This window comes from Thalassophryne amazonica, chromosome 5, assembly GCF_902500255.1.
Source record: "Thalassophryne amazonica chromosome 5, fThaAma1.1, whole genome shotgun sequence".
NCBI lineage: Eukaryota > Metazoa > Chordata > Actinopteri > Batrachoidiformes > Batrachoididae > Thalassophryne > Thalassophryne amazonica.
The window spans coordinates 26,062,387-26,088,140 of record NC_047107.1 but is presented as its reverse complement, the minus strand read 5'-3'; the positions used below and the strand labels follow the sequence as shown (position 1 = coordinate 26,088,140).

The following is a 25,754-nucleotide window of genomic DNA, read 5'->3' as shown; positions in this document are numbered from 1 at the left end:
TTAGCTAAACTGAAGTTATTTTTTGGCAATATAACTCATCATTTGGTGTGCTATTACTAAATCAAACACATTTCAACTGTTGCTTTTTTTTTTAACATGCACTTAATTTTTTTGTTTAGGTTTAGTTAATGTATTAAATACTTTAAACAAAATTGTAGAACTTAAAATCTATTCAGTTATATTATGTGTCACTTTGTTGCCTTTTTTTTAGTAAACATTTGTCACATTTTTTACAGTACAGTTTTAATGCATTTTTTCTGTTTTTACTTGTCTTTTGGTTGACAAGGTGTTCATGAGGTGTTCCTTTGTAATATTTTTAAAATAAAAGTCTTTGGAACATTTAAATGTATTGTAGCAATCGCCGGCCGGTTGCTAAGACTGTGAACTGTTATGCTGCAGTGCATCATGGGAGTACAGGGTTTTGAGAGTTTTAAGTGTTGTTAATGTGTTTCATGTTAGTTTAATAGTGTGGTTAGTGTTACTGATTTATTGTGTTCAATAGTTCAGTTGAGTTAGTCAAGTTTAGTTAAGTGTCTGTTGCCACCATAAGTGAAAAGTGTATTGCGTTTGATGCTTTCCACCATTTTCTGTGTTGTTAGGGTTGCAAAAATAAAACGGCACCTCCTTGTGGCAGAGTGCAGAAAAGCTCAGAGCGTCTCGTTCTTCCACACCACTTGCCACAGTATTCTTTAATTCCTTCCCTTCCATACACTTTTGTTGAAACAATGCATTATAATCTCAAAATAAAGATGGAGTAGTTAATTAAATTACAAGACATTACTTATATTAAGAAATTGTTTTAACTATTGATTAATAATGTTTATTATGTTATTTCTTATATGTTTACGTATGTTTAATTTAAAACAGTTATTTTAGGCACCAATGAGAAATCATTTATGTGAACTAATGATTTTGAGTAACAACTACTACTGTGATTTGTTAATACAACTTAGCCTGATTAGTTTTAGTTTGTGTAAAAACTAAGGCAGTTTAAGGCAACGGGTTTCCACGCAATTTTCTAGTAAACTCAACTAAGTCAGGTTGAGTGTATAAAGCCATATTCATTGGTGAACAACTTGACAACTGATAATATTGAAAATAAATAACATTCAGTTCTTCACACACATTGCAATCAAGTGCAAAACAAAGACACACAAATGTAAACTTGGGTAAAAAGAAACAAAGGAAGACCTAGCCATTAAGTAGTGCAAATCTCTGTACCTGTATATTATTGCACAATACACTATCCAACTAGGGATGAGCGAGTACACCACTATGTGTATCTGTTCAACCATCTAAATTATCTGTATCCATATCTGTACTCTTAGCGGGTGTGACCTAAACCGGAAGTGGGCGTGGTTTAACCCAAAATGACTGGGGCTTAAATCAGTACATCATTTTTTTAAGTCTGAAATTGATATGGATAGATCAGAAGTTGCTATATTTATTGTTTATTTGAAAACTATTTAGAGAACAGCCTCAGAATTGAGATTCAATGTTTTTGATCACAATAGTAAAGAAACTATTTTACGGAAGTTTTTTTATAAACTCAGAACATGAGTATGTTTTTGTGACATCTGATTCTTATCAATTTACTCCTGCACAGGAGCTCCACTTACATAATTTTGATTACACTGAACATAGATTTCATAATATTGAATATAATATAGATCCGGATTGTTTTTTTCTTAAAAAATATTACTCATCATTGCAGTTGCTTTTCTGAGGAACAATTTAGCAAATTTACTGTGTTAAATGGGGCAATTCCATCATACATTTTAATAGCAGAAGTCTTCCCATGAACTTGTCAAAAATTCAGGATTGTTTAAATAGTGCACATAAACATTTTTCAGGTATCGCAATTTCTGAGACGTGGTTGAAAGAGGAGCATATGGACATTGTCCAGTTTGAGGGTTATGATTTCTTGCCGATAAACAGGATGAGCAAATGGGGTGGTGGCGTGGCACTTTATGTTAATTCTGTTTATCACTGTGAAATCATTGAAAACGTGTTTTTCTTTAGAAAATGTCATGGAATGCGTCACTGTGGAAATTAAATGCGAAAAATCAAAAAAATATAATTGTAAGTTGTGTTTACAGAGCACCAGGATCAAACATAAAAACTTTTGTGGGAAAGTTGATTGAGATGTACAACACTATTAAAAATAATAAGTCTGTATTTGTTTGTGGAGACTTCAACATAGACTTCTTAAATCCTCATGGTCAAATACATATAACTGATTTTAGAAATTCTGTGTTTTGTTTGATCTGTGTTTTGTTTGAATGTATCCAGTAATTACTCATCCAACTAGGATAACTGCAAACACAGCGACACTTACTGACAATATACACAAATGTTACTGTGGGGAATTTAGAGGGCGGATTACTTATTAGTGATATCAGTGATTATTTGCCAGTTTTTGTAGTTTTGAATTCTTTAGTTGACAAAATTGACCATACTGAAAGTACAAATTTCAAAAGGAAAATAACAGAGGAAACTTTGGAAAATCTTAGAATGGACTTAAGGGATCAAAACTGGAGTGACATTTACATTGAGGACCATTGATCAATCTAATGGGTCATTCATTTCTATTATCTCCAATTTATATGATAAACATTGCCCTTTGGTGTCAAATGTTGGAAATAAGCAAAATGTTTCTAAACCTTGGATTACTAAGGGACTAGTAATACTCGTCTGAAATGAGTATCCGGCTCAACCCCATATCCAACTATGTGTGTAGATTAAAATGTTATTTGTTTTCAGTGAAAATGAATATTACATTAATCTATACTAAAACACTCATCTCATCTAAGGACTAAACCAGCAGTTGTAACGTAGGAGGAGAAGCTTTTTGAATCTTTTTGTCAGACAGTCTGTTCCTCTTTGGAACAAGCTTGCCCTGGCTGAACACTAGATGGAGTAGCAGCATTGTAACGTAGTGAAATTTTCTTGATGAGAGAAAATCCACGCCGAGTTGAAGTTTTGTGCTAAAGATCTAAAATGGTCTGCCACCTGGTTTTCTGCTGAAGAGGAGGTGTCCTCCTCAGCCTCCTCAAAGGAAAAGAAATCGTTCTCTTTGGCTGAATCTGTGTGATGTGAACATGTGGTGGTACCTGACTGTGGTTCTTCGAGGACAACTTTCTGGCACTCTGCCAGAAAACTTTATCCTTTAACTCCTGTGACTGCATCCAGCGAAGTTTGAATTTTGGAAAAGTTACAGCAGCAAGTATAGCCTCTTCATTTCCCAGGCCATCACCAGCAAATCTGGTTTTCATAGCCTGAAATGATAAGAATAATCACATTAATGTGAGTACTACAGCAATGCTCACTTAATAAAAAAGTGATCACTACATCACCATCATTATCATCAGTTGCATGTAGAGTATCATTAATGTCTGTAAATGCCACCTCATTTTCATCATCTTCAGAATCACTCTCCTCAAGCAGCTGGTACCTCTTAAATGCTTTAACAAAATTAGAGCCATTGTCAGTCACTGTTGCTGAGATTTTGTGTGTTATCCCATATGTTGAGTGTATATTGTCAAGCTCAACTGCAATGGCGTCATGAGTATGATGTCCCTTAAAGCGTCTGCAGGCAAGAGCCGCTTTCTCTCTTTCCATGTTATTTGGATTGATCCAATGTGCTGTCACACCCATGAAACCTCTATTATTCTATGCATTCAATGAAGATTTGGGATTGTAGGACTGGAATACCCCCTCTAGCTGCCACCTTATCGTGGTGGGGGAGTTTGCGTACCCGGATGATCCTAGGAGCTATGTTGTCGGGGGCTTTGTGCTCCCTGTAGGGTCTCCCAAGGCAAACAGATCCTAGGTGACAGGTCAGACTAAGGTCAGTTCAGAACCTCCATGACCAGTAAAAGATCAAGGACCGTGACGTCGCCCAGTATGGCGGAGCCGGGGTCCCACCCTGGAGCCAGGCCTGGGGTTGGGGCTCGCGCGCGAGCGCCTGGTGGTCGGGCCTTAGCCCATGGGGCCCGGCCGGGCTCAGCCCGAAAGAGTGACGTGGACCTGCCCTCCTGTGGGTTCACCACCTGCAGAGGGGGCCATGGGGGTCGGGTGCAGAGAGGATTAGGTGGCGGTCGAGGGCGGCGGCACGGTCCATGCTCACAGCGCCTGGCTGTTGGGACGTTCAATGTCACCTTGCTAGGGGGGAAGGAGCCTGAGCTTGTGCGGGAGGTTGAGAGATACCGACTAGAGATAGTCGGGCTCACCTCCACGCACAGCTTGGGCTCTGGTACCCAGCTCCTGGAGGGGGGCTGGACGCTTCATTTTTCTGGCATTGCCCACGGGGAGAGGCGGAGAGCTCAGTCGCCAAGTGTTGGAGTTCACTCCGGTGAACGAGAGGGTCGCGTCCCTACGCCTTCAGGTCGGGGACAGGTCTCTCACTGTTGTCTCGGCCTACGGGGTGAGCAGCAGTAAAGAGTACCTGACCTTCCTGGAGTCCCTGGGAGAGGTACTAGATAGCGCTCCGACTGGGAACTCCATTGTTCTCCTGGGGAATTTCAACGCCCACGTGGGCGGCGACAGTGAGACCTGGAGGGGGGTGATCGGGAAGCACGGCCTCCCAGATCTGAACCCGAGTGGTGTTCAGTTGTTGGACTTCTGTGCTAGTCACAGTTTGTCCATCACGAACACCATGTTCGAGCACAAGGGTGTCCATAAGTGCATGTGGCACCAGGACACCCTGAGCCGGAGGTTGATGATCGATTTTGTAGTTGTATCATCTGACCTTTGGCCACGTGTCTCAGACACTCGAGTAAAGAGAGGGGCAGAGCTGTCGACTGATCACCACCTGGTGGTGAGTTGGATCCGCTGGGAGGGTAGGAAGCTGGTCAGACCTGGCAGGCCCAAACGTATCATGAGGGTCTGCTTGGAACGACTGACGGAACCCTCTGTCAGCGAGGTCTTCAACTCCCACCTCCGGGAGAGCTTCTCCCAGATCCCGGGGGAGGTTGGAGACATGGAGTCCGAGTGGACCATGTTCTCCACCTCCATTGTCGATGCGGCTGCTCATAGCTGTGGTCGCAAGGTCTCTGGTGCCTGTCGCAGCGGCAATCCCCGAACCCGGTGGTGGACACCGGAAGTAAGGGATGCCGTCAAGCTGAAGAAGGAGTCCTACTTATCTTTGTTGGTAGGTGGGACCCCAGAGGCAGCTGACAGGTACCGGCAGGCCAAGCGTGCTGCAGCCCGTGCTGTCACAGAGGCAAAAACTCGGGTCTGGGAGGAGTTCGGGGAGGCTATGGAGGAGGACTATCGGTCAGCCTTGAAGAGATTCTGGCAAACCGTCTGATGCCTCAGGAGGTGGAAGCAGCTCTCCACCAGCACTGTTTACGGTGCGGGTGGGGAGCTGTTGACCCTGACTGGGGATGTTGTCGGGCGGTGGAAGGAGTACTTCGAAGTGGTTAGAAAGCTCCTCGGCGGCAAGGCTCCTGGGGTGGATGAACTCCATCCTGAGTACCTTAAGTCTCTGGATGTTGTGGGGCTGTCTTGGCTGACACGCCTCTGCAACATCGCCTGGCGATCGGGGATAGTGCCTCTGGATTGGCAGACCGGGGTGGTGGTCCCTCTGTTTAAGAAGGGGGACCGGAGGGTGTGTTCCAACTATAGGGGGATCACACTCCTCAGCCTCCCCGGTAAGGTCTATTCCAGAGTACTGGAGAGGAGAATTTGACCGATGGTCAAACCTCGGATTCAGGAGGAGTAGTGTGGTTTTCGTCCTGGTCACACCACACTGGACCAGCTCTACACGCTCCATCGGGTGCTCGAGGGTTCATGGGAGTTTGCCCAACCAGTCCACATGTGTTTTGTGGATCTGGAGAAGGCGTTCGACCGTGTCCCTCAGGGCACCCTGTGGGGAGTGCTCCGGGAGTACGGGGTCCGGGGTCCTTTGCTAAGGGCTATCCGGTCCCTGTACGACCGCAACAGGAGCTTGGTTCGCATTGCCGGTAGTAAGTCAAACCTGTTTCCAGTGCACGTTGGCCCCCGCCAGGGCTGCCCTTTGTCACCGGTTTTGTTCATTATTTTTATGGACAGAATTTCTAGGCGCAGCCAGGGTGTAGAGGGGGTCTGGTTTGGGAACCACAGAATCTCATCTCTGCTGTTTGCGGACGATGTTTTTCTGTTGGCTTCGTCAAATCAGGACCTTCAGCGTGCACTGGGGCGGTTTGCAGCTAAGTGTGAAGTGTCCGGGATGAAAATCAGCACCTCTAAATCTGAGGCCATTGTTCTCGACCGGAAAAAGGTGCTTTGCCCTCTTCAGGTTGGTGGAGTGTCCTTGTCTCAAGTGGAGGAGTTTAAGTATCTCGGGGTCTTGTTCAAGAGTGAGGGACGGATATAGCGTGAGCTCGATAGACGGATTAGTGCAGCATCTGCAGTGATGCGGTCGCTGTATCGGACCGTCGTGGTGAAGAGAGCTGAGTAGGGGGGCAAAGCTCTCGATTTACCGATCGATCTACGTTCCGATCCTCACCTATGGTCATGAGATTTGGCTCATGACCGAAAGAACGAGATCACGAGTTCAAGCGGCGGAGATGAGTTTCCTCCGCAGGGTGGCTGGGCGCTCCCTTAGAGATAGGGTGAGGAGCTCGGTCACTCGGGAGGAGCTCGGAGTCGAGCCGTTGCTCCTCCACGTCGAAAGGAGTCAGTTGAGGTGGCTCGGGCATCTTTTCCGGATGCCCCCTGGACGCCTCACTGGAGAGGTGCTCCGGGCATGTCCCACTGGGAGGAGGCCCCGGGGAAGACCCAGGACACGCTGGAGGGACTACATCTCTCGGCTGGCTTGGGAATGCCTTGGGGTTCCCCTGGAGGAGCTGGGGGAGGTGTGGATCGGGAGGTCTGGGCAGCTTTGCTTGAGCTGCTGCCCCCGCGACCCGACTCCGGATAAAGCGGAAGAAAATGGATGGATGGATGGACTGGAATACCATTTGTGTGGAGAGATGGAGACCGATAAGGCTTACAATAATTTCATAGAAATATTTACTTCTCTGTATAATAAGCATTGTCCCATTAGAGTATTAAAATATCCCCCCCAAAAAAAAACAACTTAAATTGTCCTGGGATGACCAAAGGCTTACAAAATGCATGTAAGAAAAAAACATTCTTTATAAATTACAGTATTTCTGAAGTTTAAAATGAAGGAACAGATATAAGGTGTACATAAATAAGTTGACAGCAATGTTGCGAACAGCAAAGAAATTACATTACAGAAAAATTCTCTTTGAGAATAAATGCAATACAAAAAGAACATGGGAAGTGTTAAACAGTATAATCAAGCAAGGATTAAGCAAACATATTTACCCAGATCATTTTCTTGATGCTAATGAGTACAATGATATGAATATTATAATAAATTATTTTATTAAATGTTTTTGTAAATGTTGGCTCTGAACTGGCAGCAAAAATACCAAACCAAGAACTGGAAGAAAGGTTTGACAGAAACATTCATACTATGTTTCTCTTTGCTGTTAGTGAGTGTGAAATAGTTAATATAGTTAAAAAAAAATCCAAAAATAAATTTTTCATAGATTGTAATTCTATTAATATGGCACTTGTAAAAAAAAAAGTTACTGATAATATCAAAACACCTCTCACACATATTTGTAATTTGTCGCTTCAGAATGGTCATGTCCCAAGGAAAATTAAACTTGCTAAGGTCATACCATTGTTCAAAAACGGAAATTTACAAAAATCCTGGAAAAAGTGGTTGATAGACGTTTAGAAGAATTCATACAAAAACACAATATAGTAAACAAAAGTCAGTATAGTTTTAGGATGAATAGATCCACTTCATTGGCTATAACTGATGCTATAGAAGGCATATCAAAAGCATTGGACAAACAAACAAACAAACAAAAAAATGCCATAGGAATTTTCATAGATCTCAAAAATGCTTTTGACATGATCAGTCATGAAATACTACTCAAAAAATTAGAGCGTTATGGAATACGGGGGCTGGCTGGGAAATTGATTAAAAGTTATTTAAGCGACAGAGTTCAATATGTTCAAATGGGTTCTTCCTCTAGATGTGTTGACATTGCTTGTGGCTTCCCCCAGGGGTCAGTGTTGGGCCCCAAATTATTTAATTTGTATATCAATGATGTTTTTAGTGTTTCTAAACTGGTAAAATGCATATTGTTTGCAGATGACACCAACATATTCTACAGCAGTGACAGATTTGAACAACTCATAAATACAGTGAACAATGAACAAAGCAAAATTAAAAGATGGAAAGTAACAAACTGTCTTTAAATTTAAATGAAACAAAAGCAACGGTGTTTGGAAATTACAAATTAAACCCACATATAATGGTTGAGATACATGGAGTGCAAATTGAAAATGTCTCGGAAATAACATTTTTAGGCTTAACAATAGACCATAAGTTAAGTTGGAAAGCACACAGACATACATCATCCAAAGTCTCCAAAAGTCTTGCAATAATTAATAAAGTAAACATATTTTTGATCACAATGTACTACATATTTTGTATTGTTCTCTCATTCTTCCATACCTGACCTACTGTGTAGAAGTGGGGCAGTATGGGGCAGTAATTATAAACAATCAATTCAATCACTATTCTTACTACAAAAAGGGCCATACAAACTATTCACAAGGCTGGGTATCTTGAACATACAAATCCTCTTTTTCTTAAATCAAAACTATTAAAGCTTTATAATCTTGTAAAATTATACAGTGTACAATTCATGTTCAAAGCATTTCATAACTTATTAACAATCAATATTCAAAATATGTTTTCTCTTAGAGATCAGTCGTACAGTTTAAGAGGATTTGTCAATTTCTTAGTTTCAAAGGTGAGAACGACCAGAAGAAGGTTTTCTATGTCTGTATGTGGTGTTAAGTTGTGGATCAGTTCTGTGGCTGCTGGGGTCCTCAACACCGAGGCATCTCCAGAACGAATCATGCCGAGAGAAGCGCACCGTGTGGCCAAAATGCTGTAGCTGATAACCCAATCACACGGCAAAAAAGTGATTTGATATAGTAGTTTGCAAAATGTGACGGTATCACAAAAATAACTTGTTGTTGTGTGTTGGGGGGTTTGGCTGGACATTTGGGTGTTCTTTTCTTTTCTTTGCTCTCCAGGTGGTATGCAAACTGATTTATTGTCTGTGGAGAAGGTGATGGCAGAAGAGTCCTTCACCCTCATCAACGTAATGTGCAGCACCTGTGGATGGTGCTCACGTGCAACCTTAAAGACTTTCAGCTGAAGCAGATAATGAGATGGCGTTCTGCATTTAAGCCATGTGTGATTCAAGCAGAATTGCCGGGAACTCGACCTTGTGATGTTCGTTTGTGAGACGCTGAGGACCGCGCCTGGGTTTGACACATCGTGCCTGTGAAGGAGGACGGGTGAGGGACACATGCTGTCAGCACACATCAGAGGTGATTGATTGTCTGAATAATTGTTAACAGTAACTTGGTATTTTGTTACGCAGTATATTTGAACATTGATGAGAATTGTGCAGCTCGCTTCTCACTGCCGTGGTGTGCGGACCGATGATCCTCCACTTGTTGTGAGAAGCTGCTCATTTACATAAAGCTTCAATTCAGACCTGGATGTGTTGCTGATAGTGTGTGCCTTTGAAGGATATTAGTTGTAGCTGCTGACTTACCTTTTCTATCCTTCGCAGAGTCGGTTTGTCGTGTCCACCTGGGGGGTGTTTGGCGGTGAACGTGGGTCCAGAAGCGCCGGGCTTCGATCCTTTTGGGCGCTGGAGAGCGTGCCGTCCTTCACTCCGCCAGACTGACGCCGTTTATATTTGTACACATTGTATTGCACGGAAGGGGAGAAAATAAAATTGTTTTGTTATTGGAACCGCTTTCTGGTTGTTTTAGTGCTGGGTTCCGTCAGACGCAGGTCCGCTCCTCAATCCGCGTCGACATATAACACTTGTGATGGTATAATGAAACTTGGGGTGACACCAGGGGGTGGGGAATGGGGGGTGGGGGTGTTGGGGTTATGGTCAAGGTTAAGGTTAGGGCAAAAAGTAGTGACCGAACGTTGACCGCATCACAAAAATGTAACATAGTGTGACTGTATCACGGGAAAAAAAATAACAATAAAAAATAATAATAAAATTGTGTGACTGTGCTGCAGCTGACACTTCCTCACAAAGTCAGTGATACTTTGTATTTGTTTCTCTTTATTAATGGAAAAAAGGATTTCTGTGGTGGCTGATAGGGGCTGCAACACTTCTAATTCACATGAGTAATTGGAGAAACACACAAACACACACACGCTTTGCAAAGCTCCAACATAGTGGAAGTACTAACAACACAAAAGGTGCCTGGAGGACTTTGAATTAATCTACTTTTGAGTGCACTGCAAATAAAATAATAAGACGTGAACATGGAATGAGGAAGCTGGAGACTAAAACCGTCAATAAAATAAATAAACATGGTCAACTCTGCTGAGCAAAGAGTGGCATGAATGGTCTCTCAGTTACAGCCCTGTAGGTAGAAACCTTTTCCCTTATTAGTTATTATTGTTATTAGTTGTTATTATTATTATTCTGTTGTGCTGTGAAGCTGTGTCCTTTTACAGACACTTGTGTTCACACAATATTAATCTAATCTGAGGCCATTCCTGACCATTTTACGAAAGGTAAAAGGTGCAAACTACGTTGATGCGGCATGCGTTCTGTATATGTCACATCCCAAAGCAGCAAAGTAATGAGGATTTCTGGTCATTACTTCACCCCACCTTCCCACATTAAGCCTGTCCCACCTGAATAATTTGAGCACATTTGAGCATATTAGTAATATGCATATGTTGCGGACATGAATGAGCGAAGCTCGTCAGCATCTCACCATGTCATTTAGATCCTTCAGACTTTATTTTGAGTAAATGCTTCAGGAGAGCATTAGCATGACAAATACCTTTTGGCTTCTGGGGCTCCGCCCCCCCAGGCCCCCTGCCTTTTTAAGCATTTTTCTTCATTTGCCTCTCACATGCCTGCAAAAGCTCCTCACCATCTAACCATGTTTTTTTTAATGTAGATGTAAATTAATGTTCAAAGTTTTCAGCTAGTTGACAGTAGGGCTGTACAATATGGTCAAATTATTGTATCTCAATATTGTCATATAAATTGTCATGTAAATGTCACTTATATACACGCTGTCCATATTCTTGAGCTACTTAGGTGTATAAAATGGGATTAAAAAGCTTTTCAACCTCCCATCCATGGTTCTCAAGACCAGGCACCTAAGTGGCTCTACTCTTTTTTTTGTTTTAAAGATATTTACAGTGAGGAAAATAAGTATTTGAACACCCTGTGATTTTGCAAGTTCTCTCACTTAGAAATCATGGAGGGGTCTGAAATTTTCATCTTAGGTGCATGTCCACTGTGAGAGATATAATCTAAAAAAAAAAAATCCTGAAATCACAATGTATGGTTTAGATTTGAATGTATAATAGAAGATATACCTTACTGAATTTTTATATTAATATGATATACGATATGACTATGATTTGGCACAAAGTGTAGCAACAGTGAAAATTAAACATTCTTAAACAAAACAGTAATAATACCACACTCATTTTGCACTCATCATAAGGTTAGGATACTGTGCCCTCCAAATGTATCAGAACACTTGGAATTTCACATATTTAATTTTTTTAATGAGATTTTAAATACAAGAAATACAAAAAAGAATAATTTCTAAAATTGTCTTCCTCAAACTCAAACTGAAAGCAAATCTCTAAAACGTGATAAAACCTGTAAATAATAATCAGTTTTATTGCCAATTTTCTTTAGACAAGTCAGGGGATGGAAACATGAACATTTCCAAGTCACTGAATATGTCTTGGACTTATATTCTTGTATTATACAAGTATTCTTGACTTGTATTTCTTGGACTGAAGAAATACAAAAGTTTCTTTCAGCAAAACATCAAATCTACGCTTTCATCTCAAATGTACTTTCTGTAAAATTGTAGCTGAACTTTCAGGTTTTCTTTTTAAGAAAATCCTCCTCTACACCATCAGGAAGCTGGATTTTATATTTTAATTCATTTATATCAAGTTGTAGAGATTTGCTTTCAGTTTGAGTTAAGGAAGATAATTTTAGAAAAAAAATGTATTTGAAATGGAATAAACAAATTAAAATGTGTGAAATACCAAGTGTTCCAATACTTTTGAGGGCAATTGAGAAACACTAAGGAGCAGCATCTTACATCTCATATATAGTGCAGCAGAAAAGAGAATATTTGAATGAATGAATGAATGAAAACTATTTATTTCGAACATTTGATACAACAACAATTACAAGATAGATCAGTAAAGACAACAACAAAAAAGTTCCTACTGTGTACCCAACATGTCCGAAAAGGGGTAGGGTGAAGCATCAGCTTATTTATCCCTACCCCTTCTTCCCCACAACCAGTAACACCCTTTGCCACATATACACAAAGATTCCTACACACCTAAACCGATATCAATATATATATATACACACACATCAACATACATACACATATACACACATATACATATATACGTATATATACACATATATATACACAAACATAAATATACACCTACACATACCTACTTACATACAAAATACTATATATTTACAAGCCGAAGCAAAAATCAAAAACACCCTAACCCTCATTACCCTTCCTCCTCCCTATACCTAGAAAAAAACATATTTTTGTACCGCTGTTTGAACTGGTTCATGCTTGGACATTGCTTGAGCCCCACTCCCAATCTGTTCCACATCCTCACCCCACAGACAGAAATACAGAAACCTTTTAATGTTGTTCGTGCCCACTGATGCTTTAAATTAAATTTCCCCCTCAGACTGTAATCCCCTGATCTGTTAAAAAACATATTTTTAATATTTGCTGGAAGTAAATTGTTTATTGCTTTATACACAATTTGTACTGTTTGAAAATGAACCAAGTCTGTGAATTTTAAGAATTTGGATTGTAAAAATAGTGGATTTGTATGATCTCTATAGCCAGCATTATGAATAATTCTTATAGCTCTTTTCTGCATTACTGATAGTGATTGTGTTGTACCTTTATAAGTATTACCCCATACCTCTGCACAGTACTGTAAATATGGTAAAACCAGTGAGCAGTAAAGAATGCGGAGTGAGTTGTGGTCCAGAATATGTTTTGCTTTGTTTAGAACTGAAATGCTTCTTGACAGTTTACTTTGTATATGTTTTATATGAGTTTTCCAGTTTATCTTATCATCTATTATCACCCCCAGAAACTTATTTTCATGTACCCTTTCAATATCTACCCCCTCGACTTGTAACTGAACCTGTATGTCTGTATTACAATAGCCAAATAACATGTATTTTGTTTTACTTAAGTTTAATGATAATTTGTTTCTGTCAAACCATATTTTCAATTTTCCCATTTCTATACTGATCCTCCTCAGTAACTCCTGCAAATCCCCCCCTGAACAAAAAATGCTTGTGTCATCTGCAAATAATACTAATTTTAATATTTTGGAAACATTGACAATATCATTTATATAAATTAGAAACAGTTTTGGACCCAATACTGACCCCTGTGGGACGCCACAAGTATTGTCCAAGCATGATGATGTATATTCCCCCAACTTCACAAACTGTTTTCTGTTACTTAAGTAGCTTCTCACCCAGTGCAACACCAACCCCCTAATCCCATACTGTTCAAGTTTATTGATTAATATGTCATGATTGATTGTATCAAAAGCCTTTTAAGGTCTATAAATATTCCAACTGAATGTAATTTGTGGTCTATGGCGTTTGTAATCTCAACTGATTCTATTAATGCAAGTGATGTTGAACTATGTGCTCTGAATCCATATTGACTATCAGTAAGTAATTTATGTTTATTTATGAATTTGTCTAATCTATTATTGAATAACTTTTCTAATAATTTGGAAAATTGTGGAAGCAAAGAAACAGGTCTATAATTTGTGAAGTGGTGTCTATCCCCAGTCTTATACAGCGGCACAACCTTAGCTATTTTCATTTGATTGGGAAATTTACCGGTTTGAAATGATAAGTTACAGATGTATGTTAATGGTTCTACAATCCATTCAATGACCTGTTTTACCACCACCATATCAATTTCATTTAAATCGGTAGATGTTTTATATTTACAATTATTCACAATGTCTATAATTTCATTTCCATCCACTGCTGTGAGGAACATTGAACAGGGATTTCTTTCTATAAGATTATTATCCCAATCCTCAGATTGGGAATCGGGAATTTTTTCTGCCAAGCTTGGTCCAATATTTACAAAAAAATTATTAAAACCGTTGACTACCTCATCCTTATTTTCCTTCTTGACATTATTATCAATGAAATACTGAGGGTAACTCTGTTTTTTATTACCATTTTTGATAATGCTATTTAATATATCCCATATTCCTTTAATATTGTTTTTGTTATTATATAATATGTTACTATAATATTCCTTCCTACATACCCGTATAATATTAGTTAATCTATTTTTGTATTTCTTATATCTATTTTCTGCCTCTTTAGTCTTTAGTTTTATGAATTCTCTATACAGTGTATTTTTCTTATTACATGCATTTCGTAACCCTTCCGTCATCCATGGTCGAGCTTGGATTTTTTGTTTTCTGTAGTCTTGTTTAATTGGACAATTTTTATCATATAATGATGTAAATATTTGTAAAAAAGTTTCATATGCACTATCAACATCACTTTCACTGTATATCTTTTCCCAGTTTTGCTCCTGTAAATCCTTCTTTAGTGTGTTCATGTTTTCCTCTGTCCGCACTCGCCTGTATTTTATTTTCTCCTCTGGCTGATTCCGCCGATGGTTTCTATTATAAACGATGAAAACTGGTAGATGATCACTAATGTCATTGATTAATAATCCACTCACAGTGTTATTCTCAATATCATTGCTGAATATATTATCAATTAAGGTGGCACTATGGGATGTAATTCTGCTTGGCCTGGTGATTTTTGGATATAAACTCATACTGTACATTATACTGATAAATTCATCTGTTATTTTATGCTTATTTGGATTGAGCAGATCAATATTTAAGTCACCACAAATGAACACAGTTTTTTGATTAGTTTTTGAGAACATTTTTCCCATACAGTCAGTGAATGTTTCAATACTAGATCCTGGTGCTCTATATATACAGCTGACTAATACATTTTTGCTTTTTTCTTCACATATTTCAATAGTTATACATTCTAATAAGTTATCAATCACAGTTGTCATATTGTCTACTATTTTATAATCCATGTTCTTATCCACATACACAGCCACTCCTCCTCCACTCTTATTTTTTCTGTTTACACAATTAAATTCATATCCATCCATTTCAAAATCCATTCCTTTATCTTCATTGATCCATGTTTCTGATATAGCAATTATGTTAAATATTTTTTTAAACTGACTTAAATATTCTTTAATGTTGTTAAAGTTTGCATATAGACTTCTGCTGTTGAAATGGATTATTGATAATTTGTTATCCGTTCTAATGATCCGATTAAACTGTTCATCTGTATAATAGCAACAACTGTCATTGATATTTGAGAAGAAATTATTGTCCGGGTCTATATCGTGCTCCAAGTCCAGTACATTGTGGTCTGTGTATTTAAATGTTCTCAGTTCTATTTTTCCATGATCAGCAATCCTTTGAGTTATATCCTTCTTGTCTCCAGATGTAGATGAATAGGTAGTAGATGAATAGGTTCCTCTGGTCTGTGTCATGGTGTTGTGATGTGTTTGTGTCCTCATACCTTATTGGTCATATTTGTCCAGATCCTCGCTTTAAGAAACACTATTGTTCATATTTGTCCAGCTCCTCGATGTTCCTTATTGCCATGACTTTTGCTTGTTCTGGTGATCCGTTCAGTTTGATGAATATTTTACAGTTTGAAGTCCATGTGTGCTGGATTTTTCCCTGTTTCTTCAAGAAGCGTGCTTTCCTGGCGATGTCGGCATTCCGTTTGGTGAGATGTTCATTGATGAATACGTTTGTCCCTTTCAGTTTTCTTCCTTGTTTTAACAGTGCTGTTTTGTGTTTTCTGTTGATGAATCTCATGATGACGGTTCGTTTATCACCGTCATTTCTCCGGGGCAGAGGGTGGCACGCTTCAATGTTATTTAAATCCATTTCTATACCTTTAGATAGGAGGAAATCAGCAACCTGTTTTTCCACAGAGCTGACCTCCTGTTCACTGGGATCCCCTCCGCTCTCATCTGTTACCGCCCGTGCGTAGGACCGTGGTTTGATGTGAAGACCTGTGATGATGACGTCGTTAATTCTGGTGTACTGCTCCAATTCAGCCACTCTATTTTCCAGCTGCACCAGATGCCGGTCTTTCTCGGCATTCTGGAGCCGTAATGCCTTCACCTCCTCCACCAGATCCATGATTGATTTCTGTTGCTGCTTCACAACAGAAATCTCCTCTGATAGAAAGTCCAGAGATTTTTTAATATCGTCACCTTCCTCCGCTGTCAGAACCTTCTTAGGCCCCATGGTCGGCTTATGAGCAGCTTGTCGATCGCCGATGTTAACAGCCTGCGTTGTTTGTCACCGGGATGGATCTGCACTGCGCTGGTGCCGCGCGGCCTCGGTGTTTCCGCGCTGATGGATCCGCGGTGGCTGCACGAGGCCTCGGGGAAGCGGCACTCGTGACGCGCGGCTCTAATGACGCAGCGCGCGGCCTCAGTGAATTCACCACGTTGGGCCTCGGACGTTGTTGCTGTCCAGTCGCGGGGCTAAGTTGCCGGTTGAGGTGGTATTCCCACTGTCCGGGTTGGCAAACACCGGCGTGGCAGATGGCAACTACAAACACCACCTCTGAAAACTCAGGTACAAACTTTTTGCAGCTCACTCTGACTGACTGTGACTGACGCAGCTCTGACCTCAGCTATTTAGAGTGGAATCCTGCAAATGGTGATACAAGCATCAAATTTGGCAGAAATGATCCATAGACATGAACTCTTAAAAAAAACAAAACAAAAAAAAACTAAAACTGATTGGCCACTTAAATTTGCAATAGGCAGCCAGGTAGGGGTCAACTGAAGAATTACACAGGGGTCAAAATTAAAAGATGCTCCAATCATATAGAAAACTACACCACATTATTAGCCTGATCATAAAGATTCCAAAAAGGTATAGTTTGGATAATCTGTGACTGAATGTTATGGAGTTATGAGGTAAAAGCAACAACAATGGTGACAAAGGTCATTTTCAGTTTGTACAGGGGTCAAAAGTTAAAGTTGCTCCATTAATTTTGCTCCAGCTGTATTTGAGCTGAATTTGATGCTTGTCTCACCATTTGAAGGATTGTTTCAGTTATCTGCTGCACTAATAAGCCGACAGAGCTTGAACCAGCTGCTGTCTGTTAGCTTAAAAATGTGTATATAAGGCAACCCGAATTAAAGAAGAAATACTGCTTTTAACAACCTGGACCTCATTTCTGGCATAAAATACGGTTGTTTACTCACCAATATAAGTTTGGTGTGATTAGAAGTCCATAGTTGGGGTAGGTGATGGTCTAGTGGATAAGGTGTTGGGCTTGAGACCAGAAGATCCTCGGTTCAAATCCCTGCCCGACTGGAAAATCACTAAGGGCCCCTGGGCAAGGTCTTTAATCCCCTATTGCTTCTGGTGTGTAGTGAGCACCTTGTATGGCAGCACCCTGACATCGGGGTCAATGTGAGGCATAATTGTAAAGTGCTTTGAGCATCTGATGCAGATGGAAAAGCGCTATATAAATGCAGTCCATTTACCATTTACCATAGTTAAAATGATGTGTTCAGTTCAAATCTGAAGCAAACATTTTTCTTCTTCTACTAAGGTGGATTAGAACTTTTTGTGGTACACAGCACCAACTACTGGACAGGAGACACCTAGCAGTCAATGTGACTGATTTGAAAATTCAGGTCCTTCAACCAGACATGTGATGCCGTGACATGTCAATCATCTGTGTCCAGTCCGATTTCAGGGAAGTCCAGTGAAACCCCAGCCTCCGCTCTAGCTCTACCCATGCCAGGAAGTGTTCAACATTTAACATGTCCTGTTTCACTGTGACTGAAATTTTGGCACTTTCTGTTTGAGTGTGAGCTTGCCACTGAGTTCCCGCAAGATTCCATGGGATCTCGTCTGTCAATCCAGGAAGTGTTTGACATTTGAACATTTCCTGTTTTACTGTGGATTTGAAAATTGGCACTTCCTGTTTAGGATGCCCTGTACCCAGGGCTTAATTTGAGGGGGAGCAAGCCGGAGGTTCCTGAACCTCGGACGCGCGCTCCGGAACCTCTGACGTTGGCTCTGCCAGTTATTTATACTGGATCCGTGATCCGCCACCTCTCTTGACTAACAATATATATATATATATATATATATATATATATAAAAAAAAAATCACTGCGATTGCTCTCACTGCCAATCACACCACCGCCTTCCTGTCTGCTGTGCGGAATTGCGCCAAATCTGGCAACAGGTTCAGAGTCTACGCTCGCTGTTTTGATCCGGATGTTGACCATAGCCGCAGAGCTCCGTGGCCACCGAGAGAGGACTTGGATTCTTTGCAGGTCCCGCATCCGTACCCCCGGAGGCAGTGAGTGAAGGGAGAGCCGCGCATTGTGTTCTGCGTGTGTCTGTTTATAATCTTCTCACACAGAAGAAAAAAGAGAGTGTTTACACAAGAGAGAAAAGTGAGAAAATGTTAATGCCTGTTTGGGAAAAGTGTGTAGTGAGGGGTTTTACAGCCTTAAAACATCTATAATAAGTGTAAAAAATAGCGCTGACTACGCGGTTTATCGCGGGTTATTTTTAGAATGTAACTCCTGCGATAAACGAGGGACTACTGTACATCATTAAACAGGAATTTGTACTCTATCCGGATTTGGTGTGACTAGTGTTATTAGGCCTACAATATTTTCGGTGTGGCGCACAAACAGGATGGATTCATGCTTTCATGTTGTTTACATAAAATTCTGACTTCATTCATTATACTCAATACAATACTTACGAGGGCTGTCCGTAAAGTATAGGTCCTTTTTATTTTTTTCAAAAACTATATGGATTTCATTCATGTTTTTACGTCAGACATGCTTGAACCCTCGTGCGCATGCGTGAGTTTTTCCACGCCTGTCGGTGACGTCATTCGCCTGTGAGCACTCCTTGTGGAAGGAGTCGTCCAGCCCCTCGTCGGAATTCCTTTGTCTGAGAAGTTGCTGAGAGACTGGCGCTTTGTTTGATCAAAATTTTTTCTAAACCTGTGAGACACATCGAAGTGGACATGGTTCGAAAAATTAGGCTGGTTTTCAGTGAAAATTTTAACAGCTGATGAGAGATTTTGAGGTGATTCTGTCGCTTTAAGGACTTTTCACGGTGCGAGACGTCGCTCAGCGCTCTCAGGCAGCGTCATCAGCCTGTTTCAAGCTGAAAACCTCCACATTTCAGGCTCTATTGATCCAGGACGTCGTGAGAGAACAGAGAAGTTTCAGAAGAAGTCGGTTTCAGCATTTTATCCGGATATTCCACTGTTAAAGGAGATTTTTTTAATGAAAGACGTGCGGACGGGTCGGCTTTTGATGGCTTTCAGTGGAGTGAGTATATGAGAAATTGTTTATCAGCTGGAGATGTTCCAACTTGTCCTCAAGGCTTCCAACAGAGGTGTTTTTCCTGTGGCGGAGCGTCGCGGCGGCTGCGAGCCGACGCTGCAATCCGCCCGCACGTCTTTCATTAAAAAAATCTCCTTTAACAGTGGAATATCCGGATAAAATGCTGAAACCGACTTCTTCTGAAACGTCTCTGTTCTCTCACGACGTCCTCGATCAACAGAGCCTGAAATGTGGAGGTTTTAAGCTTGAAACAGGCTGATGACGCCGCCTGAGAGCGCTGCGCGATGTCTCGCACCGTGAAAAGTCCTTAAAGCGACAGAATCACCTCAAAATCTCTCATCAGCTGTTAAAATTTTCACTGAAGACCAGCTTAATTTTTCGAACCGTGTCCACTTCAATGTGTCTCACAGGTTTAGAAAAAATTTTGATCAAACAAAGCGCCAGTCTCTCAGCAACTTCTCAGACAAAGGAATTCCGACAAGGGGCTGGACGACTCCTCCCACAAGGAGTGCTCACAGGCGAATGACGTCACCGACAGGCATGGAAAAACTCACGCATGCGCATGAGGGTTCAAGCATGTCTGACGTAAAAACATATGAATGAAATCCATATAGTTTTTGAAAAAAATAAAAAGGACCTATACTTTACGGACAGCCCTCGTATTTGGACTGTGTGAGACAACAAGAACAACAACACCAGCTGAGGTAAGTCTATTTTACACTTTTATTTGCATTATAAATAAATAATTCACTGAGTTTTCAAATGTTTATTTGCATTGCATGTTTGCATCACCTATAATAATCTGTTTGGTGGTCACAACAAGCACTTTACTCATGCTTTGTGCCTCGTACAATACCATTAATTAGCTCATTAGATTCTGCCGACTAACATAGTGTTTGTGTTATAAATAAATAATGTAACAAGTTTTCAAATGTTTATTTGCGTTACATGTTTACATGACCTATGATAATCTGTTTGGTGGTCACAACAAGCACTTTACTTGTGCTTTGTGCCTCGTACAATACCATTAATTAGCTCATTAGCTTCTGCTGGCTAACATAGTGTTTGTGTTATAAATAAATAACGTAAGTAACGTAAGTTTTCAAATGTTTAATTACATAGCACATTTACCTCACCTAAGATCATCTGGTCAGCGGCAACAAGAAGTAGTTTGCTTGCATTTTATGTATCATAAAACAAAATTAATTAGCTTGTTAGTGTCTGCTCACTCGCAATGTGCTTGCATTATTTATAATGCAAACACAATGAGAGCAAGTGAGCTTTACTGTATGAAATGGTAACATCATGTTTCCAAAATAAATGTATGTGCGACTTGTGTATATATATATATATATATATATATATATATATATATATATATATATATATATATATATATATATATATATATATATATATATATATTTCTCTTCATGGCGCATATTTGCTAAGGGTGGTTGCCAAGCCCTTAAGTGTGTTTGTTTCCAGTGTGGAGGGTACGTAAATATTTAGCATGAGACCAGCTATGTTGTATGGCTTAGAGGCAGTGGCACTAACAAAAAGACAGGAAGCAGACAGAGCCAAAAACGCTGAGGTTTTCCTTGGCAATTGTGAAGATGGACAGAATTAGGAATGAGAATGTCAGAGGGACAGTGCAAATAGGACATTTGGCAACAAAGTCAGAGGCAAAACTGAGAAGGATTGGGCATCAGCAGGGGAAGGATGCAGTGTATATCTGGAGAAGGATGCTGAGGATGGAGCCACCAGGCAGGAGGAGAAAAAGGAGGCCAAAGAGGAGGTTTATGGATGTGCTGAAGGAGGACATGCAGGTGGTTGGTGTGACAGAGGACGATGCAGTGGACAGGTTGAGATCAAGACAGCTGATCTGCTGAATGAATAATGAAAATGAATAAACCTGAGCTCACACCATTTCATTTAATGTGTACTTGGAAGCAACTCTGTATGTTGTAAATGGGTTTGAGGTCAGATTGCCATCTTACAATCAAGACACACAAATTTTACGTAATTTTTTTCTTTTCAAATTAATTTTTTTTTTTTTTACATTGTTAATGTTGTGTGTGGTTGACAACAATCTTGGGATACATAAACTTGAAAAGTAATCAGTCCATGGCAAATTATTCATGAATTTGTGATTTTTACACTCACTTTGTTGTTTGTGTTTCTTTTCTGTCCTTCAGTGGTTCTCAGAAGCTAAATTAAATTACCAGCTGTTTCTGCTGAGAGATAATTCAGTTATAGTTCAATTTCATCAACTTTCTTTCTTTTCTTTTTCTGTACCACCATAAACTATTATGATTTCAGCTGGAAATATCATTAATGTCCATTACCCTGTAATTATGCTGCTCATTAAGTGAAGAGACACATTAAGAGTGATGACTTTGAAGCCAACTAAAAGTCCCATTGTGGAGCTTTGAGAGCAACCTTTGCTTGCGCAGGATGTATTTTAGTGTCAATATGCAACAATGGATCATGCAAAAAATGATTAAAACAAAGAAATTTCACCTTTGTGAAATGCAAACATATATAAAACCAAATACGTAAAAAAAAAGTACATATTTATTGTGGAATGAACAATATGCTACCAAACAAAATATTTAAAAACAGTTTTTAATTGATCTACTCAAATTTGTTTACATGCTAAATATTCTAAGGGCCCGGTCCCACTGGGGAGAGGATTAATTGCGCATGAATTGAGTACACAAATTACGGGCATTAGTTGTCGTCCGCAACAAAAATGGCTAAAAATGACAAATGTCCCAGTATGAATTATGGATATATTAATAATGTATAGCAAATATATGATGAACAATCACGGTTGTATAACACATGCAGTGAGGAAACGGATCAGATGCATTGCGATTATCGTGGCAGTATTAAATCTGTTATAAACATAGGAATAAATACTGTAACAGCTGCACACAAGAAGGAAAAAAACACGCAACTGTTTTATCAAGCCTTGAAAATGTAAATAAGTCAAATAATTACCTTTTTAGACAGCTCAAAATGCTTTCTGCAGCTGGAGCCGTTCGCGCGCGTGCATGTGGGTGCAAACGGCTCCAGCTGCAGCTTTGATTCAGGAGGTGATTGGAGCCATTTTCAACAGCCAATTTGCAGAATAAAATGATTAATCCACCACAAAATAATTATTTTATATAGGCAGCATCCAGCGCAGAGCGCGTGGCAGCCGGTAGAACAAAGAACGGCATCCAGCTGTGAACACAGCGCATCTGATTTGCATCCGCCGCAAATCAGATGCAAAGCAGACGTAATAAAAACGCTTTATCCGTGGCCAATCTGTATGCAGTCGCTACAACGTATTTTAGTTTGTGATGTGGACATGATGGGCACGCAAAATATCCATTTTACACACTGTCCCAGTCCGCTGCCAAGCCGCAAATCCCTGTCAGTTGCGGATATCAGCAGATGACAGCGAATATACAGCGCATAGATTGAGTATATTTGTGTATGTATGGCGTATGTAAGGCGGATGTCATCCGCAGCCAAAATTTTGTGCAGCTCAAAAATCCTGGCAACGGAAAAATGTGCTTCTGTGGATAATTGCGGATGTGTGTGGGTGTCGGCCGACTCATACAAGCATGTTTCACGCATATTGCAGATGTTTAGCGAATATGAGCCAGTTTTGTGCGCAATCCATACGCAAATCCTCCTAAACGCCAGTGGGACAGGGCCCTAAGTAATAAAATAACCCACTCACTCATCTAAGCCACTCATGGTGGCTTAGTGGTTAGCACCGTTGCCTCACAGCGAGAAGGTCATGGGATCGATTCCCATCTGTGGCCTTTGTGTGTGACATTTGCGTGGGTTCTCTCCGGATGCTCCGGCTTCCTCCCACATCCAAAGACATGCAGGTTACGTGAAGTGGAAACTTTAAATTGTCCGTGTGTGAGAGTGTGAATGTGTTTGTTTGTGTACATGAGACCCTGCGACAGACTGGTGTCCTGTCCAGGGTCCTGCCCTATGACTGCTGGGATTGACTCCAGCCCCCTGTAACCTGATCTTGGATAAGCAGTTGAAGATGACTGTGTATTTTTATTTATTTAATTTTAAATGTGCAGAGATATGGATCACATATGAGACAAAAGTCAATTTGTTTAGCATTTTACTGTTTTTGGGTATTGACCTTTTCTATTATACCCTCCTCTAATGAAACACAATTTAAGAATCCTGTTCAGAACTAAGAGCTTTCTAAATTGCTTTCAAATCAAAAGGTCCAATTATGTCTTTGTGTGAAACACTTTAAAGTCACCAATCAGTCACCTCATGCAAACAGAGAAAAACAAAACTGTTATTAAACTAACGGAGTGAAAGAATGTCTCAGAGATAGACTATTCCCCAAAAAGCACCATGCCTTGTGGTGTACTCCCTCTGCATGTCAAAACTCAAATATTTTCTTCAATAAATACAATTTAATTACACCACGTTTCTCTAATTATTTTTGATAAAACATTAATAAGTAGGAACAGTTCATTTGTCTCAAACACCTTTTGTTGCCTCAGTGAAACAAAATCGTTAATTTAGCCAATTTGGCTTTAATAAACTTTGGATTGTGTTCAAATTATGTGACCACAGTGGTTCAGAATTGTATTTCTTATTAGTTAATTGAGAGTTAATGTGCAATTAAACATTCCGAGTAGAGCTGCAGCTATCAAATATTTTAGAACTGAGTATTCTATTGGTTTTCAATTAATCGAGTAATCTGACAAAAAGTACTTTTATGTTTTTAAACAACAATATAAAAAATGCCAGAGTTCTCCTTAAAATCACACATTAATTCACACTTAGTGCGAATATGTACAACTCCAGGGCAACACCCATCAGAGCAGCTGGTATGAGCGCACCAGGAAACATTGCTCCACAATTCAACCACCACATAATCCAGTTGCTATACAAGAGGCTCTCCACAACACGGAAGCTCCAATCAAGCATCATAGCAACCAAGCTGATTAGGGACATTAATCAACACATGACACAGTCTCACTCCAGCCAAAGTCCCACAGTTGCCAATCCTGCAAGGGCCACTTAAAAAAAAGATCCCACTTTCCTCCTCAAAATCTTATCTTTGGGAAATCTGTTCACTGAATAAACATCACAAGTGCTTTTGTTGAATTGCCCCAAAACACATCTGTTCACCATTTTAACATATGCACAGGCAAAGCCCACAAAAAACAGATTTCAAACTGCAAAAAAATTCAGTTTTCCGCCATTCATTACAAAGGAGGGTCTCATGGAGCGTGGCCCTACGTGATGTCACCAAAGTCCACATTCCTCACAGCTTCATGTTTCTGAGTGTTTATCAGCGGCACGTGAAATCAAGCTAAATTCCTCATGTTTAACTTAATTTCTCAGGGAATATGGCACCAAAAATACAATGCAATGCACCAATATTTTCATAATTCTTTATTAATTTAGAATAGTCAACTCATGGTGGCTTAGTGGTTAGCACTGTTGCCTCACAGCGAGAAGGTCATGGGTTCAATTCCCCTGGCCTTTCTGTGTGGAGTTTGCATGTTCTCCCCGTGTTTGCGTGGGTTTCGTCCGGGTGCTCCGGTTTCCTCCCACATCCAAAGACATGCGGGTTAGGTGGATCGGAATCTTTGAAATTGTCCGTAGGTGTGTGTGTGTGCGTGTGTCTGTGTTTGTTTGTCTGTTTGTGGCCCTGTGACAGACTGGCGTCCTGTCCTGGGTGTACCCCGCCTTGCGCCCTATGACTGCTGGGATAGGCTCCAGCCCCCCGTGACCCTTAATTGGACTAAGCGTTAGAAGATGAATGAATGAATGGTCAACTCATTTGACATTTAATTTACTATTGATATGCACTTTAAATAACTACTGTATTTTCCATAGTATAAATCACTTTTTTTTTTTTTTACTAGTTTGGGAGGCCCTGCGACTTACATTCTGGTGCGACTTTTTACCAACAGTTCATAAGGTTGTTATTAATAATAGTAATTATGATGACTATTTATATAGAACTTTACCATAAATCCACGCACTAAACAAAATAAACTCCAATAATAAAAGAATAAATGCCAGTAATAAAAATATGCACTATAATAATACACAAAAAGCCCAAATTAAAGCATTCACAACACAGACTT

The 25,754-nt window shown here is 40.2% G+C and overlaps 1 long non-coding RNA gene across 1 annotated transcript; it reads left to right on the top strand.

Annotated features, from left to right (window-relative positions):
- The first annotated feature begins 481 nt into the window (after positions 1-481).
- LOC117509753 lies at positions 482-8,632 on the top strand. The gene is made up of 3 exons (XR_004560500.1): positions 482-493; positions 1,041-1,047; positions 8,555-8,632. It is a non-coding gene; the product is annotated as an uncharacterized LOC117509753 (long non-coding RNA).
- Positions 8,633-25,754: the final 17,122 nt, after the last annotated feature.